This window comes from Bubalus kerabau, chromosome 15 (assembly GCF_029407905.1).
Source record: "Bubalus kerabau isolate K-KA32 ecotype Philippines breed swamp buffalo chromosome 15, PCC_UOA_SB_1v2, whole genome shotgun sequence".
NCBI classification, from domain to species: Eukaryota; Metazoa; Chordata; class Mammalia; order Artiodactyla; family Bovidae; genus Bubalus; species Bubalus kerabau.
In genome coordinates, this window is record NC_073638.1 from 83944596 (window position 1) to 83962579 (window position 17984).

Sequence of the window (17984 nt, forward strand, 5' to 3'; positions counted from 1 at the left end):
GAACTGATACATTTGTCAAAATTCACTGAATTGTAATTTTTATTTATTTTTTAGAAATGTATGTATTTGGCTATTCTGGATCTTTGTTGCTGCACTCGGGCTCTTTCTAGTTGCCATGAGTGGGGGCTACTCTCTCACTGTGGGGCATGAGCTTCTTATTGCAGGGAGTAATATGTACTTTATATCACTTCATTGAAGTCTGGGAAATCTAGCAAGTCAACAGTCAATACACATCTTGTTCTTATTTTTAAACTGATCACAAGGACCGCAATTTACATCCTCCTACTGCAGATGAAAATTGGCCAGAGTTAAGAACCCTGCCTATTTTCAATCTATTTTGTGTTTTGCACCTTAAGGTTTCCTGGCAAATATCAGCATTAAAGTAACTCTAACCATTCTATTCCAACCATTCATTATATCACACCATACAACCACAAGTTTCTGGGACATCAATGTTGAACACAGATAAAAGAAAAGAATTTATACCAGTTTTTCATATTTGTTCTTGCTCTACAGTATGAAATATTTAGTAATTTTATTATGTTCATGAATTCTCACACAATTCTCATCACATTAAACATGTTTAGATGCTTGGAATAGCAGAAATTATTTGGTAGCATGATCATACTGTCTATGTCCAACAAGGGTGTGCTCAGCTGCATCTGATTCTTCAGTCCCATGCACTGTAGCCCACCAGGCTCCTCTGCCCATATGATTTTTCGAGGCAAGTATACTGGAGTGGGTTGCCATTTCCTACTCCAAGGGATCTTCCAAACCCAGGGATCACACCTGTGTCTCTTGCATTTCCTGCATTGGCAGGCAGTTTCTTTATCACTAGCACCACCTGGGAAGCCTGCCATCTAGGGTGAATTTTCCAAATTTAATGGGAGAGAGAGATTTGAGTCCTACAATATCAGAAATCTCTATTGACTGTGACATAGATTTTTAATATCATCACCATGAGAACTCCCCATTCTACACTACAAGCAAGAAATTACATCATGGAACTCATGAGGAAATAGCACTTAAGGGAACACATGCTTCATTCCTTTCCTCTGTATGATTGACATCACCTCTGCCTTATTAGAGTGGTGGAGCCCAGGATATACTCCCAAACTATCAGGTAATTGTCCCTGAGAAGGACTTACAAAAACATAAGCTATGTCATACTGGTCTTTTCAGGAGGCACAATCAGGCCAATGAAGTGAAGTGAAATGAAAGTCGCTCAGTTGTGTCCGACTCTTTGTGACCTCATGGACTATAGAGTCCATGGATTTCTGCAGGCCAGGATACTGGAGTGGGTAGCCTTTCCCTTCTTCAAGGGATCTTCCCAACCCAGGATCAAACCCAGGTTTCCCGCATTGCAGGCAGACTCTTTACCAGCTGAACCACCAGGGAAGCCCAATCAGGCCAATGGTACACTTGTTTCTGCCCAAAGGTATGTTCCCTCTCTGCATACATTCTCATCAGAAACACAGAACAAACACTGGCCACCACCACGTCTGGATTATGTTGCATCAGAATATCTGGGAGACGAGGTTTACAAGCTCCTGAAGCCTCTGTCAGCTGTCTCTCCTTCAGGGTCAGAAGCCCGAGATGGAACAGGGCTCCCTCTCAGAAGCGAAAAAGAAGCAACAAAACACTAAACTCCAGTGTTTCACAAATACTTGTGGATGTATTGATAGATGAGGAGGCCTCATCTATCTATCTAGTAATGAGGCCCTAGGATGTAAAAATACTGTTTGTGTAGCATGATCCAACTGTTGATCCATTTGGGAATATTATGTGTCAAATTAAGCTTTCCTGGTCTAAAAGCAGTATGTCTTTTGTTATACTTCATTCATAAGAATGTTATTGTGTAAAGTGACTCTGACAGGGAAAATCCATCTGAAATCTCAAAATCTGTGGCCTCAGCAATACCTGCTCTTCTTTTGCAACCTTCTCAAGGCATCTTTGATTTCTTTGTTCCTCAGACTGTATATCAATGGATTCAACATGGGAATCATCACTGTGTAAAAGAATGACACTAATTGTCAAAGCTGGAGGAACTACCAGATTGGAACTTAAATAGACAAAGATACTTGAGGTATAGAAGACAGTGACTGCTGTCAGGTGGGAAGCACAGGTGTTGAAAGCCTAGGATATCATGATAATGGAAACATTTACTATCCCAAAGATATAACAGTTAAGAGATGAGAAAAGAAAGTGTCAGTGCAGGATAGAACGAACAGCTGGGGCAGGTCACAGAAGAAGTGGTTGATGACATTAGGCCCACAGAAGTGGAGCTGGAGCATGAAACACAATTGGAATACAGTAGCAGAGAGTCCAGCCAAGTAGGATCCCAGCACCATCCGACCGCAGAGAGTGGGCGACATGACTGACGAATAGAGGAGTGGGTTACAAATGGCAGCATATCGGTCATAAGCCATGGCGGTCATGAGGCAAGACTCACTCAACCTCATGGTGGAGAATATGAAATTCTGAATAACACAATCCACATAGGTGATAATTTGCCGATCCTGGAAGAAGTCGTAGAGCATCTTGGGGGCTGTGGAGGTCACATAGCAGATGTCCATGAAGGACAGGCTACTGAGAAAGAAGTACATGGGGGTGTGGAGGTGGGAGTCCATTCTTATTAAGATGAGGAGCGACAGGTTCCACGTCAGGGTCAAAATGTATATCACCAGGAACACCACAAAGAGCACTACTATGATTCTGGGGAAATCTAGAATCCCAAAAGGATAAAATGAGTGATCTCTGTGATATTTCCTCCTCCAATCATTAGCTTGATGCTCCTAAACTCAGAAAAGAGACAAGAGAATACGTTGCCCACTCATGAAATGATAGCATTACAAGTCTCATATATATCATATTTTCCCCCATTGAGCACTGGAAAAGTGGAAATGCTCCACTGTCTTAGGAAGACAACCCAGCTTTTCATCTTGAATTGTCAAGAAATGACTTCTCAATGTTCCATGGACTACAGAGTCCATGGAGTTCTCCAGGCCAGGATACTGGAGTGGGTAGCCTTTCCCTTCTCCAGGGGGTCTTCCCAACCCATAGATCGAACCCAGTTCTCCCGCAATGCAAGCAGATTCTTTACCAACTGAGACACCAGGGAAGCCCCAGAAGAGTGGATTGAGTAGCCTATCATTTCTCCAGCAGATCTTCCCAACCCAGGAATTGAATTGGTGTCTTTGCAGTTGCAGAATTGCAGACAGATTCTTTACCAGCTGAGCGCCAAGGGAAGCCACATTATTTTATGAGGTCTCACAAAAATTAAAAGGCATATTTTTTCAATTGACTGAAACTTTGAAATAAAGCAAAATCTATCTCTGCCAAAGCAATTGAAATTCTGTGCTTGTGTATGATGAAGAGACCTTTGGTTAAAACAACAGGGATTTTAAAGACCTCTGATGATTTAATATATGTGACTGTTGCTTTATAATAATAAAAGGATAAGCAGCATCATTTCAGGATAAATTTGAACTAGCCCTTCTTCTCATGATAGTCACCCATATGGGTTTTAAAAAATTTCTTCTTTGCTCATAAAAAATTACCCTGTTTATGGAGCTGGTTCAGCCCCCAGGATTGGGGGAGGCAGGCCAAGTGTGCCCCAGATGGAAACCTGACGGTCGTCTGATTTCCTGGAACCCAAATGTGGAGGGGCTAGTGGGCCGTGTAGTGGCAACACAGATGTTTTATCAATGGTGCTGTATAGATGGAGAAGTCTTGAGGCTACTGTAAAAATAAGACTGAAAACCAGAAGCAGGTAGCTTAAGTCCAAATCCTGAGAACACCAGAGAACTCCTGACTCCAGGGAACATTAATTGACAGGAGCTCATCAAACGCCTCCATACCTACACGGAAACCAAGCACCTCCCAAGGGCCAACAAGTTCCAGAGCAAGACATACCATGCAAATTCTCCAGCAACACAGGAACACAGCCTGAGCTTCAATATACAAGCTGCTCAAAGTCACTCCAAACCCATTGACATCTCATAACTCATTACTGGACACCTCATTGCACTCCAGAGAGAAGAAATCTAGCTCCACCCACCAGAACACCAAACACAACCTTCCCTAACCAGGAAACCTTGACAAGCCACCCGTACAACCCCACCCACAGTGAGGAAACTCCACAATAAAGAAAACTCCACAAACTGCCAGAATACAGAAAGGCCACCCCAAATGCAGCAATATAAACAAGATGAAGAAACAGAGGAATACCCAGCAGGTAAAGGAAAGGGATAAATGCCCACCAAACCAAACAAAAGAGGAAGAGATAGGGAAGCTACCTGACAAACAATTCCAAATAATGATAGTGAAAATGATCCAAAATCTTGAAAACAAAATGGAATCACAGAAAAATAGCCTGGAGACAAGGATTGAGAAGTTGCAAGAAAGGTTTAACAAAGACCTAGAAGAAATAAAAAAGAGTCAATATATACTGAATAATGCAATAAATGAGATTAAAAACACCCTGGAGGGAACAAATAGTAGAATAATGGATGCAGAAGGTGTGATTAGTGAGGTGAAGACAGAATGGTAGAAATAAATGAATCAGAGAGGAAAAAAGAAAAACAAATTAAAAGAAATGAGGACAATCTCAGAGACCTCTGGGACAATATTAAATGCCCCAAGATTCGAATCATAGGAGTCCCAGAAGAAGAAGACAAAAAGAAACACCATGAGAAAATATTTGAGGAGATAATAGTTGAAAACTTTCCTAAAATGGGGAAGAAAATAATCACCCAAGTCCAAGAAACCCAGAGAGTTCCAAAAAGGATAAACCCAAGCCAAAACACCCCAAGACACAGATTAATCAAATTAACAAAGATCAAACACAAAGAATAAATATTAAAAGCAACAAGGGGAAAACCACAAATAACGCACAAGGGGATTCCCATAAGGATAACAGCTGATCTTTCAATAGAAACTCTTCAGGCCAGGAGGGTATGGCAGGACATACTTAAAAGTGATGAAACAAAATAACCTACAGCCCAGATTACTGTACCCAGCAACGATCTCATTGAAATATGAAGGAGAAATCAAAAGCTTTACAGACAAGCAAAAGCTGAGAGAATTCAGCACCACCCAACCAGCCCTCTAACAAATGATAAAGGATCTTCTCTAGACAGGAAACACAAAAAGAGTGTATAAACACGAACCCAAAACAATAAAGTAAGTGGCAACGGAATCATGCTTATCAATAAATACCTTAAATGTAAATGGGTTGAATACCCCAACCAAAAGACAAAGACTGGCTGAATGAATAAAAACAAGACCCCTATATATGTTATCTACAAGAGACCCACATCGAAACAAGGGACACATACAGACTGAAAGTGAAGGGCTGGAAAAAGATATTCCACAAAAATGTAGACCAAAAGAAAGCAGGAGTAGCAATACTCATATCAGATAAAATTGACTTTAAAACAAAGGCTGTGAAAAGAGACAAAGAAGGACACTACATAATGATCAAAGGATCAATCCAAGAAGATATAACAATCATAAGTATATATGCACCCAACATAGGAGCACTGCAATATGTAAGACAAATGCTAATAAGTATGAAAGGAGAAATTAACAATAACACAATAATAGTGGGACACTTTAATACCCCAAACACACCTATGGATAGATCAACTAAACAGAAGATTAACAAGGAAACACAAACATTAAATGATACAATAGACCAATTAGACCTAATTGGTATCTGTAGGACATTTCGCCCCAAAACAATCAATTTGACCTTTTTACTCAAGCACACATGGAACCTTCTCCAGGATAGATCACATCCTGGGCCATAAATATACCCTTGGTAAATTCAAAAAAATTAAAATCATTCCAACCATCTTTTCTGACCACAATGCAGTAAGATTAGATCTCAATTACAGCAGAAAAACTATTAAAAATTCCAACATATGGAGGCCGAACATGCTGCTGAATAACCAACAAATCACAGAAGAAATCAAAAAAGAAATCAAAATATGCATAGAAACGAATGAAAATGAAAACACAACAACCCAAAACCTGTGGAACACTGTAAAAACAGTGCTAGGGGGAAAGTTCATAGCAATACAGGCATACCTCAAGAAACAAGAAAAAAGTCCAATAAATAACCTAACTCTACACCTAAAGCAACTAGAAAAGGAAGAAATGAAGAACCCCAGGGTTAGTAGAAGGAAAGAAATCTTAAAAATTAGGGCAGAAATAAATACAAAAGAAACAAAAGAGACCATAGCAAAAGTCAACAAAGCCAAAAGCTGGTTCTTTGAAAGGATAAATAAAGTTGACAAACCATTAGCCAGACTCATCAAGAAGCAAAAGGAGAGAAATCAAATCAATAAAATTAGAAATGAAACTGGAGAGATCACAACAGACAACACAGAAATACAAAGGATCACAAGAGACTACTATCAGCAATTATATGCAAATAAAATGGACAACGTGGAAGAAATGGACAAATTCTTAGAAAAGAACAACTTTCCAAAACTGAACCAGGAAGAAATAGAAAATCTTAACAGACCCGTCACAAGTATGGAAATTGAAACTGTAATCAGAAATCTTCCAGAAAACAAAAGCTCAGGTCCAGATGGCTTCACAGCTGAATCCTACCAAAAATTTAGAGAAGACCTAACACCTATCCTACTCAAACTCTTCCAGAAAATTTCAGAGGAAGGTAAAGTTCCGAACTCATTCTATGAGGCCACCATCACCCTAATGCCAAAACCTGACAAAGTTACCACAAAAAAAGAAAACTACTGGCCAATATCACTGATGAACATAGATGCAAAAATCCTAATAAAATTCTAGCAATCAGAATCCAACAACACATTAAAAAGATCATGCATCATGACCAAGAGGGCTTTATCCCAGGGATGCAAGGATTCTTCAATATCCACAAATCAATCAATGTAATACACCACATTAACAAATTGAACAATAAAAGCCATATGATTATTTCAATAGATGCAGAGAAATCCCTTAATAAAATTCTGCATCCATTTATGATACAAACTCTTCAGAAAGCAAGAATAGAAGGAACATACCTCAACATAATAAAAGCTATATATGACAAACCCACAGCAAACATTATCCTCAATGGTGAAAAATTGAAAGCATTTCCCCTAAAGTCAGGAACAAGACAAGGGTGCCCACTTTCACCATTACTATTCAACATAGGTTTGGAAGTTTTGGCCACAGCAATCAGAGCAGAAAAAGAAATAAAAGGAAATCAAATTGGAAAAGAAGAAGTAAAGCTCTCACTGTTTGCAGATGACATGATCCTCTACATAGAAAACCCTAAAGACTCCACCAGAAAATTACTAGAGCTAATCAATGAATATAGTAAAGCTGCAGGACATAAAATCAACACACAGAAAACCCTTGCATTCCTATACACTAATAAGTAGAAAATAGAGAAATTAAGGAAACAATTCCATTCACCATTGCAACGAAAAGAATAAAAACTTAGGAATATATCTATCTAAAGAAACAGAAGACCTACATATAGAAAACTATAAAACACTGGTGAAAGAAAGCAAAGACAACCCTAATGGATGGAGAAATATACCGTGTTCATGGATTGGAAGAATCAATATAGTGAAAATGAGTATACCACCCAAAGCAATCAAGCTACCAACTGTATTTTTCACAGAGCTAGAACAAATAATTTCACAATTTGTATGGAAATACAAAAAACCTCAAATAGCCAAAGCAATCTTGAGAAAGAAGAATGGAACTGGAGGAATCAACCTGCCTGACTTCATGCTCTATTACAAAGCCACAGTTATTAAGACAGTATGGTACAGACACAGACAGAAATACAGATCAATTGAACAAAACAGAAAGCCCAGAGATAAATCCATGCACCTATGAACACCTAAGCAAACCATTAAATATCACAGTAATCCAAGTCTATGCCCCAACCAGTAACGCTGAACAAGCTGAAGTTGAATATTTCTATGAAGGCCTACAAGACCTTTTAGAACTAACATGCAAAAAAGATGTCCTTTTCAGAGTAGGAGACTGGAATGCAAAAGTAGGAAGTCAAGGAACACCTGGGATAAAAGGTAGATTTTGCCTTGGAATACGGAATGAAGCAGGGCAAAGGCTAATAGAGTTTTGCCAAGAGAATGCACTGGTCATAGCAAACACCTTCTTCCAACAACACAAGAGAAGAGTCTACACATGGACATCACCAGATATTCAACATTGAAATCAGATTGATTATATTCTTTGTAGCCAAAGATGGAGAAGCTATATACATACAGCAAAAATAAGACTGGGGGGGACTGTGGTTCAGATAATGAACTCCTTATAGCCAAATTCATATTTAAATTGAAGAAAGTAGGGGAAACCACTAGACCATTCAGTTCAGTTCAGTTCCGTTCAGTCGTTCAGTTGTGTCCGACTTTTGTGACCCCATAAATCGCAGCACGCCAGGCCTCCTTGTCCATCACCAACTCCTGGAGTTCACCCAGACTCATGTCCATCGAGTCAGTGATGCCATCCAGGCATCTCATCCTCTGTCGTCCCCTTCTCCTCCTGCTCCCAATCCCTCCCAGCATCAGAGTCTTTTCCAATGAGTCAACTCTTCCCATGAGGTGGCCAAAGTACTGGAGTTTCAGCTTTAGCATCATTCCTTCCAAAGAAATGCCAGGGCTCATCTCCTTCAGAATGGACTGGTTGGAACTCCTTGCAGTTCAAGGGACTCTCAAGAGTCTTCTCCAACACCACAGTTCAAAAGCATGAATTCTTCAGCGCTCAGCCTTCTTCACAGTCCAACTCTCACATCCATACAGGACCACAGGAAAAACCATAGCCTTGACTAGACGGACCTTAGTTGGCAAAGTAATGTGTCTGCTTTTGAATATACTATCTAGGTTGATCATAACTTTCCTTAAAAGGAGTACGTTTCTTTTAATTTCATGGCTGCAGTCACCATCTGCAGTGATTTTTGAGCCCCCAAAAGTAAAGTCAGCTACTGTTTCCACTGTTTCCCCAACTATTGCCCATTAAGTAATGGAACCGGGTGCCATTATCTTCATTTTCTGAATGTTGAGCTTTAAGCCAACTTTTTCACTCTCCTCTTTCACCTTCATCAAGAGCCTTTTTAGTTCCTCTTCACTTTCTGCCATAAGGGTGATGTCATCTGCATATCTGAGGTGACTGAATTTCTCCTGGATATCTTGATTCCAGCTTGTGCTTCTTCCAGCCCTGCGTTTCTCATGATGTACTCTGCATAGAAGTTAAATAAGCAGGGTGACAATATACAGCCTTGATGTACTCCTTTTCCTATTTGGAACCAGTCTGTTGTTCCATGGCCAGTTCTAACTGTTGCTTCCTGACCTGCATACAGATTTCTCAAGAGGCAGGTCAGGTGGTCTGGTATTCCCATTTCTTCCAGAATTTTCCACAGTTTATTGTGATCCACACAGTCAAAGGCTTTGGCATAGTCAAGAAAGCAGAAATATATGTTTTTCTGGAACTCTCTTCCTTTTTCTATGATCCAGGGGATGTTGGCAATTTGATCTCTGGTTCCTCTGCCTTTTCTAAAATCAGCTTGAACATCTGGAAGTTTACGGTTCATGTATTGCTGAAGCCTAGCTTCTAGAATTTTGAGCATTACTTTACTAGCATGGGAGATGAGTGCAATTGTGCAGTAGTTTGAGCATTCTTTGGCATTGCCTTTCTTTGGGATTGGAATGAAAACTGACCTTTTCCAGTCCTGTGGCCACTGCTGAGTTTTCCAGATTTGCTGGCATATTGAGTGCAGCACTTTCACAGCATCATCTTCCAGGATTTGAATTAGCTCAGCTGGAATTCCATCACCTCCCCTAGCTTTGTTGGTAGTGATGATTTCTAAGGCCCACGTGACTTCACATTCCAGGATGTCTGGCTCTAGGTCAGTGATCACATCATTGTGATTATCTGGGTCATGAAGATCTTTTTTTACAGTTCTTCTCTGTATTCTTCCCACCTCTTCTTAATATCTTGTGTTTCTGTTAGGTCCATACCATTTCTATCCTTCATCGAGCCCATCTTTGCGTGAAATGTTCCCTTGGTATCTCTAATTTTCTTGAAGAGATCTCTAGTCTTTCCCATTCTGTTGTTTTCCTCTATTTCTTTGCATTGATCGCTGAGGAAGGCTTTCTTATCTCTTCTTGCTATTCTTTGGACCTCTGCATTCAGATGCTCATATCTTTCTTTTTCTCCTTTGCTTTTTGCTTCTCTTCTTTTCACAGCTACTTGTAAGGCCTCCCCAGACAGCCATTTTGCTTTTTTGCATTTCTTTTCCATGGGGATGCTCTTGATCCCTGTCTCCTGTACAATGTCATGAACCTCATTCCATAGTTCATCAGGCACTCTATCTATCAGATCTAGGCCCTTAAATCTATTTCTCACTTCCACTGTATAATCATAAGGGATTTGATTTAGGTCATACCTGAATGGTCTAGTGGTTTTCCCTACTTTCTTCAATTTCAGACTGAATTTGGTAATAAGGAGTTCATGATATGAGCCACAGTCAGCTCCTGCTCTTGTTTTTGTTGACTGTATAGAGCTTCTCCATCTTTGGCTGCAAAGAACATAATCAATCTGATTTTGGTGTTGACCATCTGGTGATGTCCATGTATAGAATCTTCTCTTGTGTTGTTGGAAGAGGGTGTTTGTGCCCTGCTTCATTCTGTATTCCAAAGCCAAATTTGCCTGTTATTCCAGGTGTTTCTTGACTTCCTACTTTTGCATTCCAGCCCCCTACAATGAAAAGGATATCTCTTTTGGGTATTAGTTCTAAAAATTCTTGTAGGTCTTCAGAGAACCTTTCAACTTTGGCTTCTTCAGCGTTACTGGTTGGGGCATAGACTTGGATTACTGTGATATAGAATGGTTTGCCTTGGAAACGAACAGAGATCATTCTGTGGTTTTTGAGATTGCATCCAAGTACTGCATTACTGACTCTTTTGTTGACCATGATGGCCACTCCATTTCTTCTGAGGGATTCCTGCCCGCGGTAGTAGATATAATGGTCATCTAAGTTAAATTCACCCATTCCAGTCCATTTCAGTTCGCTGATTCCTAGAATGTCGACATTCACTCTTGCCATCTCTTGTTTGACCACTTCCAATTTGCCTTGATTCATGGACCTGACATTCCAGGATCCTATGCAATATTGCTCTTCCAGCATCGGACCTTGCTTCTATCACCAGTCACATCCACAGCTGAGTATTCTTTTTGCTTTGGCTCCATCCCTTCATTCTTTCTGGGTTTATTTCTCCACTGATCTCCAGTAGCATATTGGGCACTTACTGACCTGGGGAGTTCCTCTTTCAGTATCCTATCATTTTGCCTTTTCATACTGTTCATGGGGTTCTCAAGGCAAGAATACTGAAGTAGTTTGCCATTCCCTTCTCCAGTGGACCACATTCTGTCAGACCTCTCCACCATGACCCGCCCGTCTTGGGTTGCCCCACAGGCATGGCTTCGTTTCATTGAGTTAGACAAGGCTGTGGTCCTAGTGTGATTAGATTGACTAATTTCCTGTGAGTATGGTTCCAGTGTTTCTGCCCTCTGATGCTCTCTTGCAACACCTACCATCGTACTTGGGTTTCTCTTACCTTGTGTGTGGTGTATCTCTTCAAGGCTGCTCCAGCAAAGAGCAGCCACTGCAAATCAAAACCACTATGAGGTATCATTTCACGCCAGTCAGAATGGCTGCAATCCAAATGTCTACAAGCAATAAATGCTGGAGAGGGTGTGGAGAAAAGGGAACCCTCTTACACCTTTGGTGGGAAAGCAAACTAGTATCGCTACTATGGAGAACAGTGTGGAGATTCATTAAAAAACTGGAAATAGAACTGCAATACAACACAGCAATCCCACTGCTGGGCATACACACCAAGGAAACCAGAATTGAAAGAGACACGTGAACCCCAACGTTCATTGCAACACTGTTTATAATAGCCAGGACATGGAAAGAACCTAGAAGTCCATCAGCAGACTAATGGATAAGAAAGCTGTGGTACATATAAACAATGGAGTATTACTCAGCCATTGAAAAAAATACATTTGAATCCTTTTTAATGAGGTGGATGAAACTGGAGCCTATTATACAGAGTGAAGTAAGCCAGAAAGAAAAACACCAATACAGTATACTAACGCATATATATGGAATTTAGAAAGATCGTAATGATAACCCTGTATGCGAGACAGCAAAAGAGACACAGATGTATAGAACAGTCTTCTGGACTCTGTGGGAGAGGGTGGGATGATTTGGGAGAATAGCATTGAAACATGTATAATATCATATGTGAAACAAATCACCAGTCCAGGTTCAATGCATGATACAGGATGCTCGGGGCTGGTGCACTGGGATGGATGACCCAGAGGGATGATATGGGGAGGGAGGTAGGAGCGGGGTTCAGGATGGGGAACACGTGTACACCTTTGGTGTTTTCATGTTGATGTGTGGCAAAACCACTACAATATTGTAAAGTAATTAGCCTCCAGTTAAAATAAATAAATTTATATTAAAAGCAAAGTTAGTGGATATATAAAAAACTACCCTGTTTATAACAACATCTCAATTTTTTACATTTATATTCAACACATCATTTCCAAAATAATCTGGAAATTTATCTTAATTTATATTCCCGATATAATTTAGTAGAGCAAAGCATGTGTGCCCAATAGTTACAAAATCAGTCTTCTTAGGGAAGCCTCGTACAAACTGTTCTAAAGGGAGCCTAGTATATCTCACTACTAGCCCCAATTATTGTCCTAATATTTGAATATTCTGCATGTTAGGCACCATTAGTTCAATGGACATGAGGCTGAGCAAATGCCAGGAGACAGTGAAGGACAGGGAGGCCTGGTGTGCTGCAGTCCATGGGGTTGCAGAGTCAGACATGACTGAGCAACTGAACAACAACAAGGAAACAATAAGTTCCAACTCAGAGATTTAGTTCTTGGTGACATAATCAAGATGACAACATAGGTCATTCCTGACTTCAGTTCCCCTCACCAGAAAAAAGAAAAGTGAAAGTCACTCAGCCATGTCTGACTCTCTGTGACCCCCTGGACTATAGCCTGCCAGGCTCCTCTATCCGTGGAATTCTCCAGGCCAGAATACTGGCGTGGTAGCCTATCCCTTCTCCAGAGGAACTTCCTGTTCCAGGAATCGAAACAGGGTCTCCTGCATTGCATGTGGACTTTTTCCCAGCTGAGCTACCAGGGACGCACCACCACAAAAATAATTAGCAGTTGTTTATAGGCACGTACCAATGAAAAAATCCTAAAGCACAGGAATGAGGCTGAACTAGAGAGATGGAGAAAAACCACATTAGATGGGTAAAGGACCAGATAAGTTTGACTGTATTGCCCCTCCCCTAGCTACAGCAAGAGGACCCTTCTCGGGCTATGGTTTCTTTATGGAAAAGAGAGAGAGCCCACCGTGGACCTCCAGCTCCCCCGGCATTACGGGTCAGTTCTTAGGAAGACCCACTCTGGTCTCATGTCCTAGAAACCATGCAGGAATCTGTGTGGTGTGACTACTGAGAATCACACTGCAACAGAGAAGGGAGACCCGCCTTGGAACAGTCAGGGCTTGGATCTTGGCAGACTGAGTTCCAGCAGTTTTGCCTGATTTGGCACTCTGAAAAATGAGCCTTGCCTTCTGGGAGCCTCTTTGCCTGCACCTATCATTCATAACCCCATCTACTACTGAGGTTATTCAATCATGGCTAGAACACTCAGAAAATTCCATCACCCAGGAGCACTTGAGTACTGTCCAGACGGGAGCTCTGCCCATTTGCATGGCTCCATCTGGCCAGAAAACTTTGTGTGCAGTTCTTCCTAATGTGTTTCCCAAACAAGGAGCCTTGCCAGTCGTGGGCCTGTTCTGTGGTCGTGTCCAGGCAAGAAGAATAATGTATAGTCCTAACCACTCTGAACACAACCTTCAGCCCCACCGTCCAGGAGAACTAACTGAGCATTTGGGAAACTGCATAGCCCATCGCACAGCCCTGCTTACAGTAGCGTGTGAGCAGAGAGCCCAACCTCTCTGCCTCTCTGCAGAGCAAAGCCATGCCCCCACGTGACCAAGGAACTCGGTGTACAGTTCTTCTGATTTGGGTTCCCAGTTAGTGGTTCACGACAGCCTTGGAGCACATTCTGCAGCCCTGTCCAGGTTATGAAGTTAATTCTCAGCCCTACCTCCTGCTGGATGGAGTACTCAGTCCTGCTCAGCTCATAAGCCTGGCCTGAGAATCAAGGGAAGAAGAGAAGCCATCCTAATGCTGCTCTTGGCCAAGAAACCAAGGAAGCAATCGTATCAACCACTCCCGGCCAGCAGCATCTGCACCCCAGCCTCAGCGCCTGGGTCATGTCCTCACCACAAAATAGACTTTGATCAGTATCAGTATCAGTTCAGTTGCTCGGTCGTGTCTGATCTTTTCGACCTCACGGACTGCAGCATGCCAGGCTTCCCTGTCTATCGCCAACTCCCGGAGTTTACTCAAACTCATGTTCATTGAGTCAGTGATGACGTCCAATCATCTCATCCTCTGTCGTTCCCTTTTCCTGCTGCCTTCAATCTTTCCCAGCATCAGGGTGTTTTCAAATGAGTCAGCTGTTCACATCAGGTGGCCAAAGGATTGGATTTTCAGCTTCAACATCAGTCCTTCCAATGAATACTCGGGACTTATTTACTTTAGGATGGATTGGTTGGATCTCCTTGCTGTCCAAGGGACTCTCAAGAGTCTTCACCAACACCACAGTTCAAAAGCATCAATTCTTCAGCACTCAGCTTTGTCTATAGTCCAACTCTCACATCCATACATGACCACTGGAACAACCATGGCTTTGATTAGATGGACCTTTGCTGGCAAAGCAATGTCTCTGCTTTTTAATATGCTGTCTAGGTTGGTCATAACTTTCCTTCCAAGGAGCAAGTGTCTTTTAATTTCATGGCTGCAGTCACCATCTGCAGTGATTTTGGAGCCCCAAAAAATAAAGTCTGATGCTGTTTCCACTGTTTCCCCATCTATTTCCCATGAAGTGATGGGACCAGATGCCATGATCTTCATTTTCTGAATGTTGAGCTTTAAGCCAATTTTTTCACTCTCCTCTTTCACTTTCATCAAGATGTTTTTTAGTTCCTCTTCACTTTCTGCCGTAAGGATGGTGTCATCTGCATATCTGAGGTTATTGATATTTCTCCCGGTAATCTTATTCCAGTTTGTGCTTCTTCCAGCCCAGCGTTTTTCATGATGTACTCTGCATAGAAGTTAAATAAGCAGGGTGACAATATACAGCCTTGATGTACTCCTTTTCCTATTTGGAACCAGTCTGTTGTTTCATGGCCAGTTGTAACTGATGCTTCCTGACCTGCATACAGATTTCTCAAAAGGCAGGTCAGGTCATCTCTTTCAGAATTTTCCACAGTTTATTGTGATCCACACAGTCAAAGGCTTTGGCATAGTCCATAAAGCAGAAATAGATGCTTTTCTGGAACTCTCTTGCTTTTTCCATGATCCAGCGGATGTTGGCAATTTGATCTCTGGTTCCTCTGCCTTTTCTAAAACCAGCTTGAACATCAGGAAGTTCATGGTTTACATATTGCTGAAGCCTAGCTTGGAGAATTTTGATCATTACTTTACTAGCGTGTGAGATGAGTGCAATTGTGCGGTAGTTTGACCATTCTTTGGCATTGCCTTTCTTTGGGATTGGAATGAAAACTGAGCTTTTCCAGTCCTGTGGCAATTGCTGAATTTTCCTAATTTGCTGGCATATTGAATGCAGCACTTTCACAGCATCATCTTTCAGGATCATAAGTGTATTTATTTTTTATTTTATTTTATTTTTAAATTTACAATATTGTATTGGTTTTGCCATATATCAAAATGAATCCACTACAGGTATACATGTATTCCCCATCCTGAACCCTCCTCCCCCCTCCCTCCCCATACCATCCTTCTGCGTCATCCCAGTACACCAGCCCCAAGCATCCAGTATCATGCATCGAACCTGGACTGGCGACTCGTTTCATATATGATATTATAAATATTTCAATGCCATTCTCCCAATTCATCCCACCCTCTCCCTCTCCCACAGAGTTCAAAAGACTGTTCTATACATCAGTGTCTCATTTGCTGTCCCGTATACAGGGTTATTGTTACCATCTTTCTAAATTCCATATATATGCATTAGTATACTATATTGGTGTTTTTCTTTCTGGCTTACTTCACTCTGTACAATATGCTCCAGTTTCATCCGCCTCATTAGAACTGAATCAAATGTATTCTTTTTAATGATTGAGTAATACTCCATTGTGCATATGTACCACAGCTTTCTTATCCATTCATCTGCTGATGGACATCTAGGTTGCTTCCACATCCTGGCTATTATAAACAGTGCTGTGATGAACATTGGGGTACACATGTCTCTTTCAATTCTGGTTTCCTCAGTGTGTATGCCCAGCAGTGGGGTTGCTGGATCATAAGGCAGTTCTATTTCCAGTTTTTAAGGAATCTCCACACTGTTCTCCATAGTGGCTGTACTAGTTTGCATTCCCACCAACAGTGTAAGAGGGTTCCCTTTTCTCCACACCCTCTCCAGCATTTATTGCTTGTAGACTTTTGGATCGCAGCCATTCTGATTGGCGTGAAATGGTACCTCATAGTGGTTTTGATTTGCATTTCTCTGATAATGAGTGGTGTTGAGCCTCTTTTCATGTGTTTGTTAGCCATCTGTATGTCTTCTTTGGAGAAATGTCTATTTAGTTCTTTGGCCCATTTTTTGATTGGGTCATTTGTTTTTCTGGAATTGAGCTGTAGGAGTGCTTGTATATTTTTGAGATTAGTTGTTTGTCCATTGCTTCATTTGCTATTATTTTCTCCCATTCTGAAGGCTGTCTTTTCACCTTGCTTATAGTTTCCTTTGTTGTGCAGAAGCTTTTAAGTTTAATCACGTCCCATTTGTTTATTTTTGCTTTTATTTCCAATATTCTGGGAGGTGGGTCATAGAGGATCCTGCTGTGATTTATGTCGGAGAGTGTTTTGCCTATGTTCTCCTCTAGGAGTTCTATAGTTTCTGGTCTTACGTTTAGATTTTTAATCCATTTTGAGTTTATTTTTGTGTATGGTGTTAGAAAGTGCTCTAGTTTCATTCTTTTACAAGTGATTGACCAGTTTTCCCAGCACCATTTGTTAAAAGAGATTGTCTTTAAACCATTGTATATTGTTGCCTCCTTTGTCAAAGATAAGGTGTCCATATGTGCGTGGATTTATCTCTGGGCTTTCTATTTTGTTCCATTGATCTATATTTCTGTTTGTGCCAGTACCATACTGTCTTGAAGACTGTGGCTTTGTAGTAGAGCCTGAAGTCAGGCAGGTTGATTCATCCAGTTCCATTCTTCTTTCTCAAGATTGCTTTGGCTATTCGAGGTTTTTTGTATTTCCATACAAATTGTGAAATTATTTGTTCTAGCTCTGTGAAGAATACGATTAGTAGCTTGATAGGAATTGCATTGAATCTATGAATTGCTTTGGGTAGTATATGCATTTTCACTATATTGATTCTTCCAATCCATGAACATGGTATATTTCTCCATCTATTAGTGTCCTCTTTGATTTCTTTCACCAGTGTTTTATAGTTTTCTATATATAGGTCTTTAGTTTCTTTAGGTAGATATATTCCTAAGTTTTTATTTTTTTGTTGCAAAGGTGAATGAAATTGTTTCCTTAATTTGTCTTTCTGTTGGCTCATTATTAGTGTATAGGAATGCAAGGGATTTCTGTGTGTTGATTTTATATCCTGCAACTTTACTATAGTCATTGATTAATTCTAGTAATTTTCTGGTGGAGTCTTTAGGGTTTTGTATGTAGAGGATCATGTCATCTGCAAACAGTGAGAGTTTTACTTCTTCTTTTCCAATTTGGATTCCTTTTATTTCTTTTTCTGTTCTGACTGCTGTGGCC

At 40.8% G+C, this 17984-nt stretch overlaps 1 pseudogene; it reads right to left on the bottom strand.

Moving 5' to 3' along the window:
* Positions 1 to 1910: 1910 nt before the first annotated feature.
* Positions 1911 to 2785, bottom strand: LOC129628617 (olfactory receptor 5AN1-like; annotated as a pseudogene).
* Positions 2786 to 17984: the final 15199 nt, after the last annotated feature.